A 7,014-nucleotide genomic window follows, 5' to 3' on the forward strand; every position below is an offset into this window, starting at 1 on the left:
CCTCCTTTTCCAGTAATGAAACCCGACAACTGATATTGTCTAGTTTTAGATTATCAACATTTAAACACGTGCACGCAAACATTTGCAGTTCAAAATGCACACAGTGTTGCATTAATGAATAACATTGTGCGGAAGAAATACAAAACAACATTAGATATCTCAAATGGGTTCTTCTGCCATAATATAGCTCCAGAAAGCAGATATTTGACAGAATTTTCTGCGATCGGCACTCAGCGAAATTTATGTAATTGACCTCAAGGGTATAAGAACAGCCCGGGGCTATTCTCGGCAAGAGTGTCAGGAATACTACAAACATGCGATGAGAAGGCAGTGTCCTATGTAGATGGTATCTATCTGACGGACGATGAATTACTTGAACACTTGTGCAGGGTGAACAACATAATTGTTGGATTCATCAATTTGGGCTACAAATTTAGTTTTAAGAATTCAAAAATTGCCCATCTCAATGTCCTATTTTTGGGATATGAGCTCTCAAGTGAAGGCAAGAGCCTGGCAGCCAGCTTTTTAGAAAAGTGTACGCTGCTCCAGCCTCCAAATAGGATTTCTAAATTTTGACAGAACATACATTTTAGATTGCTCTGAAAAAGTAAAACCTTTCTACGACTTAATCAGACCTGATTCCCACCACATTAGTGGACTCTCTGTTCAGTTCAGGCTGACATGATAGCATCTAAACATTTACACACACATGTGAATACCACTAACTTGGTGATCTGGGTCGTCCCGGGTTCATCAGTGTATACGTACATCACTTTCATTGAAGGTGAAGAGTCCCAATAGCATACAAATCACATTTGTAAACAAATGTTGAAATGCGATTTGCGGCAACAGAAAATAAATTGACCGAGGTACAGACTGCTGTAGTGAGAGAAAGAGCACTAGCACAGGGGAAAAACATAATTGTTGTTACCCCGGTACTTTAGAAGCTGTTACCAAAGCAAACATTCCAAATGCAAAAGCACTACATCCGCGATGGATACAATGGGCTAATTTTCTCATTGCAACAGATATAGATTACAAATACGATTCTACATTAAAAAGACAAGCGTTCCTGCAGTACGAACAAGAATACCTTCTCCCGAATAAAATCTTGCCTCAAGAGAAATATGAATACATCATTTACACTGATGGATTGCTCAGCCTGCCATAGGAAGTAAACAGCAATATAGCGCTGCATGTGCTATAGTGAAGGGACGTATGCAGGATAGAAAGTTCCATCCCAGCAATACGACTACACAATCTCTAGGAGATTGTACAGTGCAGTTGGCAGAGTTGAAAGCCCTGATACTGGCACTACAGTATATGGATCGGGAATTCCCCACACTGATAGTGTGCGATTCGTTCTACTGTGTGCAGTTTTACAATGAATATCTTCATTACTGGGGACAGTATGGGTTTAGAGATTCCAAGGGTTGCACAATTAAACACAAATTATCATGGGAACAAGTGGCAAAGCTGAAAGCATGCCTGCCACGTGCTCAAGTTATTCACACCTTGAGTCACCAGCGTGTTGCCATACATATTGAAGGGAATTCACTGGCTGATGAAGCCACCAAGGCGACAGTGCGAACTGCTGCCATTGCTGCAATCACTCATTCTAGCATGAGGATAGACAGAGACATACTGATAGCTGTCAACGCCTCAAAGAACAACTCTGCCGTTCCACAGGGCTTTCCACTCAAATATTCCTATAAATTAGATGCGCACAACACACCGTACGCTCAAATTCCAGGAGTGGGGGATAGAGCTATACCGATTAGGTTTTAGTACTAGCTCCACACGAAGGTCTGGGCTCTGCACACGCAGGAGTTACCGCAACGGTCTCGTTACTGAAGCGGTGATTCTGATGGCCAAGTTTATAAAAAACAAACAAAGGCTTAAGTCTTAAGTGCAACATCTGTCAGCAGATGAAGGATTCCACCGTAGCATGGCCATCACAAACACCATTACTCATTTCAGACAGACCTCTCGCATGTGTCTATTTGGATCACTGCGACCCCTTAAATTTAGACGGGCCTACAAGTACATCTTGGTGGCAGTGGATTCATGCTCTAGATTTCTATGGGTTTGGGCTCGGCACTCGGCTGACGCTCGAACTGTTATAAAGGATTTGTGCGTCTTTATTGGGACAGACGCAATTGGCACGTTACATTCCGACCATGGCCCTGCATTTACCTCTCTGGCTTACAAGGAAGCCATGGAAATTATGGGCATGGCCTTGCGGTACTCCTTCATATACCAGCCTGAGGGAAATTCAGCGGTGGAGAGGGAAAACCGGGACCTAAAGCAATCCTTAACAGCCAGGGTATGAGGTGTGGGCGGTAGTTGGGTCAATCACCGATACGGGGTCCAGAGGGCACTGATTAATATGCCAAGTAAATCATAGGGAGGACGTACTCCATATGAAATCCTGTTTGGAGCAAGAATGTGGGTACCTGACCTCGATTGTGCCAGCACAGTGACGGATGTAAAACTATTTGAATTGAATGATCGTTTGGCTATTTTACAGGAACTCAATGAATTCCGGGCATTACAAAGCAACGTCCAAGTAAAACGCACCACCACTTGAGAAGTGAAACTGGTTCTGGCAAGACCTGTCCGGGTCCCGAAGATTCGGGACCTAGTCAGAGAAAAGATAGTGGACAAGAAGGAATTTGAGCCTTCCTACAGAACACCTGTACCTGTCCTGACGATTCAAGGAACAAGGACAGTACTTCTTCCGCCGCTTGCTGCAAAAAAGATAAAAGATTTGTCTCCATTGATCTGATCAAACCACACTAAGGGGTTCATTAAGATGGCGGGCGGATCGCCCCCTCCAGGCCGGCGGTAGCCACCGCCAGCCTGGCGGGGGCGATCCGCCCGCCATCCTTGCAGGAATGACCCACCGCCATATTATTATGGCTGGGGGGGTCTGCCGCAGACGGTAAGACCGTCCGCCAAATTTCCGCCCCAGTCGCCTTGCGACCGGGCTGGAAAAGGCTGCAATATGGTGGTGGTGTCTGTTTGACACCGCCAGCCATATTACAATGTGCGCTGGTGAATGCCTTTCCGTGGCTGAATTGCCGCCATGAAAGGCATGCAGAGTCTACCTGCTGGGCCCATTGCAGGCCCCCAGGGACTCCGGGGGGTGGGGGGTGCACATGGGGGGTACCTATGGTACCCCTGCATTTCAACATGGCAGGCACCGCGCGGTGCCTGTCACGTTGTGCTTTGAAATGCACATGTATTCTTAGCATTGCAGCGGGCGGTGCTTTCAACAACGCCCGCCGAAATGGTAAAAATACAGGATGCGCCCACAACTGTGGCGGGCGCATGCTAATTTCCCCCACGGGACCCCCGCATTTATGGCGAGCGGACCCTTTCTACGATGGTATGGCGGGCGTACAAAGTCCGCCCGTAATCCTAATAGGCCCCTCTGTGTCCAATTTTCAACAGCAGGCAACGTGGAATCCTGATTAGCCTCTAATCTCCTCTCGCTACTATACAGGAAGTTAAGATGTAGAGACTAATAACCTTTCAAAACTCCAAGTTTGTTTTCGGCTTACAATCTGACCGACAGACAGTTGACTATGGAACGCAGAGATGCAAAGTACACCATGCTGCTTATTGAAAAATTGGAAAAATTACCTTTCACTGTAGCAGAGTCACCATCTATAGAATGGTTAATTCATGGCTATATCCCTCTATCAATCACAACATTTCAGTACCAATACTACCTTAGATACATCCAAGCAGCCAGGTATGAAGCGTTAGGTTAAGGGTTCATACAAGAAACCTGGGAGTTACCGTAAAGATAAAGGTGCAGAAATAAGACAACAGAAGTTTTCTTAAGTGGTAAATACTGCGGGCAGGCTTTAAGTGAATCTTTAGTGTGCAAAGAAGTCTCGCTTGATGGAACGTGTAATGCGCCAAAGGCAAACTTTTCTTGCTACTTGAAAGGCCGTGATTCATCCGTTTTTTTAATTGCTTTCAAATGGAAGTTATTTAGTGATGAATGATCAAGGCTGTTGTGGAATGATGCCAGACATCGCATATCTAGTCACAGTTAGCAAGTATTATTTGCCTCGGCTCGCACAGTTAGGGAGACACCACCGTGGCCTTCATTGAATGTTTCCAGTATTAGGTTTGATTCACTGAGCAGACTGAAAGCCATGTTGTTTCAACAAAATGTGGCCTTAACTTCAGCTCGAGAGACTTTTGATCTCCAGGTTGCAAGGTCTTCAGCCGCGATACAGGCCCTGGTCTGTACGAACTTCCCGATCTATTTCGGAGAAATGGTTCATCATATCTTTAACATGTCTGATACGATTGGGATCATACACTTTTTTCAGCGACTTGGATCAGGTCTCTTAATTACCTTTCCGACCATATTCGGAGTAATTCCAGCATTTATACACTCCGTAATTGGAAGCGTTTTTGGAGGGCTTTCTTTGCTCCTGCTTTTAGCAGCGGGCATCCTGATTTTAATACTCTTGCTTCGCAACCGACGTCGCAATTCCTCACGAAATGGAGAGAACAAGTCTGGAACAACATTGTCGTGATCACATGGTGTTCTACATGACACCTCAGCTTCGAGAGCTGAGTGAAACTGGTTCCTGTCTTTTGGACCGGTCAGGCTAGACTGTGTCCTGCCTGTATTCCGTTGCCACTTCTGTGGATTCAGCTGCATGTTGGGCCTGTGCCTGACACTTCCATCTGTTGCGCCTTTGCAGGCCCACACGTGCAGTTGTCCACAGCGTATTCCCATTTTAATGACACCATTTCTAGAGGCTCTAAGGGATGCTTCCGCTCTTGTTTTAAGGGATAGTGACTCTGCTCCAGAGATTCAGGCATCAGTATCAGACGTGTAGGCATCTAACTCTTCCCAGGCGGCTGCCGTGGGAACCAGAGATGACCATCTTTGCTCATTGGACATGATACTGAACGTTCTTGAGGGACTGCCATCTGCAGATATGATGTTCAGTGATGATGAGTCTTCAGCACAAGATTCTTGTAAGCATCTGGGCTCTCCTGTGCTGGGAACGATTTGGCAACTTTTTAAACATTTACCAAATTGAAGGTCGAAACTGATTTTGTTTTATCTTTTCCTCTTGGCTCTAACTGAGCTTCATGACCTTCATGGTGCTCGGTGCAATAATCATAAAATATACAAGTTTAGAGGACCTTTTGAACACTTTTTTAGGGAAAAATTACTTTCTTTTAGGAACATTTTTTCAGGCTTTTAAAGTGCTTTTTAGTATGCTTCATCATATATGATTTGTATGCCTTTATGTAGCATTACCTTTGTCATCACCTAGCTGACCTTGTTGACCATTTGATGAGGGCGGGTGTTATGTCTTCTATGATAGTCCCATCATGTATACCCCATGTTTACATACATTGTCCCAACCACACAACAATAACAATTCTAAGCAGGTGACCGTTTACCTAGTAGCTTGCTCCTGTCTCTTCGACACCAGGTTCTCGGTACGCTATCACAATCCCTGCACCTGATGTACATAAACATGTCCCCAGACATGGCAGAATTGTTCTGTATAAGGGTCACCATTTTGTTTTCATCCTTGGCCAACAGCCAGCTGTGCATGATCACACTTGTTTGGAAAAGCATTGGTAATTGTTTTCAAAACATTTACAATTGTTTTCATAACAGCCATGATTGTTTTTAAAACATATTGATTCTAGAAAAAACCCGGAGTAACCACTTTATTAAAAAACCACCCTCATGCCCCAGACAAATTAGAGGAGAATACCTTCCAAGCTGAGACTGGGGTCCTGCATGCCGAATCTCCGACAAGCAGCGGTCTGACATCCCTTGACGCAGAGATGGGGTCCTTCATTCCCAACTATCAGGTGAGGGGGCTGCTTCTACCCTGGGGGTTTCTTGTCTATAGATACACATAGTTATACACACATACACCTACACATCCAGTTTACTCTAGGTACATTTTAGCAAAATAACTTAGGGCGCGCATTTTAGGAAAATGCAAGTGATACTGTTTTCATCTGAACTGCTTCTGTTCATCCTATTAGCACTATGGTAGAAATGTATCTACCATTTACTATAATGGTACTAGTAATCTCTTTCGTATACTTCTGTCTCCTGATGTCGCTGCACATATGTTTTACACAAGGCTCTCGCTGGACCAATAAATACTTATTGAAATGTCCTAATTGACATCCTGTGTATTTTCTGAGGGAAAGTAAGCACGAGTGTCTGAGCGAAACCTACTGTACTGTTTTACACGATCCCTGTCATGTTCAGTAGTTGCCAGAGACTACCTACATCACTGTAGAATACGGGGGGGGGGGGTAGTGGCACTGTAGAGCTAGCTGGTCTAATGGCTGACATATCCTGTATGAGTGTCCGGAAGGGGTTGGGACACCAAGGTCCTGGGGGACTCATAGGAACTACACTACACTATAGTGATTCAGATAAGGCTATATTTCGAGCCAGACTTGGGGGGTGCAGCTGTGGTGGTCTTGTGAACCCTCATTACGACCAGGGCGGTAGGGCCGCCCTGGGACCACCGCAACCCCCAGGGATCTCTGCTGGCGGTGGTGCAGCCGTCAGGAGGCCACAATATGCTTGGCAGGGCTGCTGCGGCCCTGCCAAACATATTACAGGTTTCCTCACGCAACACTTTTCATATTGGAGCGACTGCCATAAAAAGTGTGGCCCTACAGGGCCCCCTTGTGCCTCTGTGCCATGTGGATGCACACAGGGGGGCACAACATGTGCATGCAAAATGTGCATGCACGTCTGTAGCTGCATGGCATGGACTGCAGCGGTCAATGCCGTGCAGTACTGTCTTTGACATACCCATTACAGTGCTTATTTTATAGGCACAGCCCTCGGAACTCCAAAGAACCGCCCGCCTGCCAGATAGGAGAAAACTCAGAATCTGGAGGCAGTTCACAAATGGGTTTGGCGGTGGGTGAGTGGGCCGTCCGTTGGATTGTCATAGTCTTGGTGGTGGTCCGACCACTGCCACA

Source organism: Lissotriton vulgaris, chromosome 8, assembly GCF_964263255.1.
Source record: "Lissotriton vulgaris chromosome 8, aLisVul1.2, whole genome shotgun sequence".
NCBI classification, from domain to species: Eukaryota; Metazoa; Chordata; class Amphibia; order Caudata; family Salamandridae; genus Lissotriton; species Lissotriton vulgaris.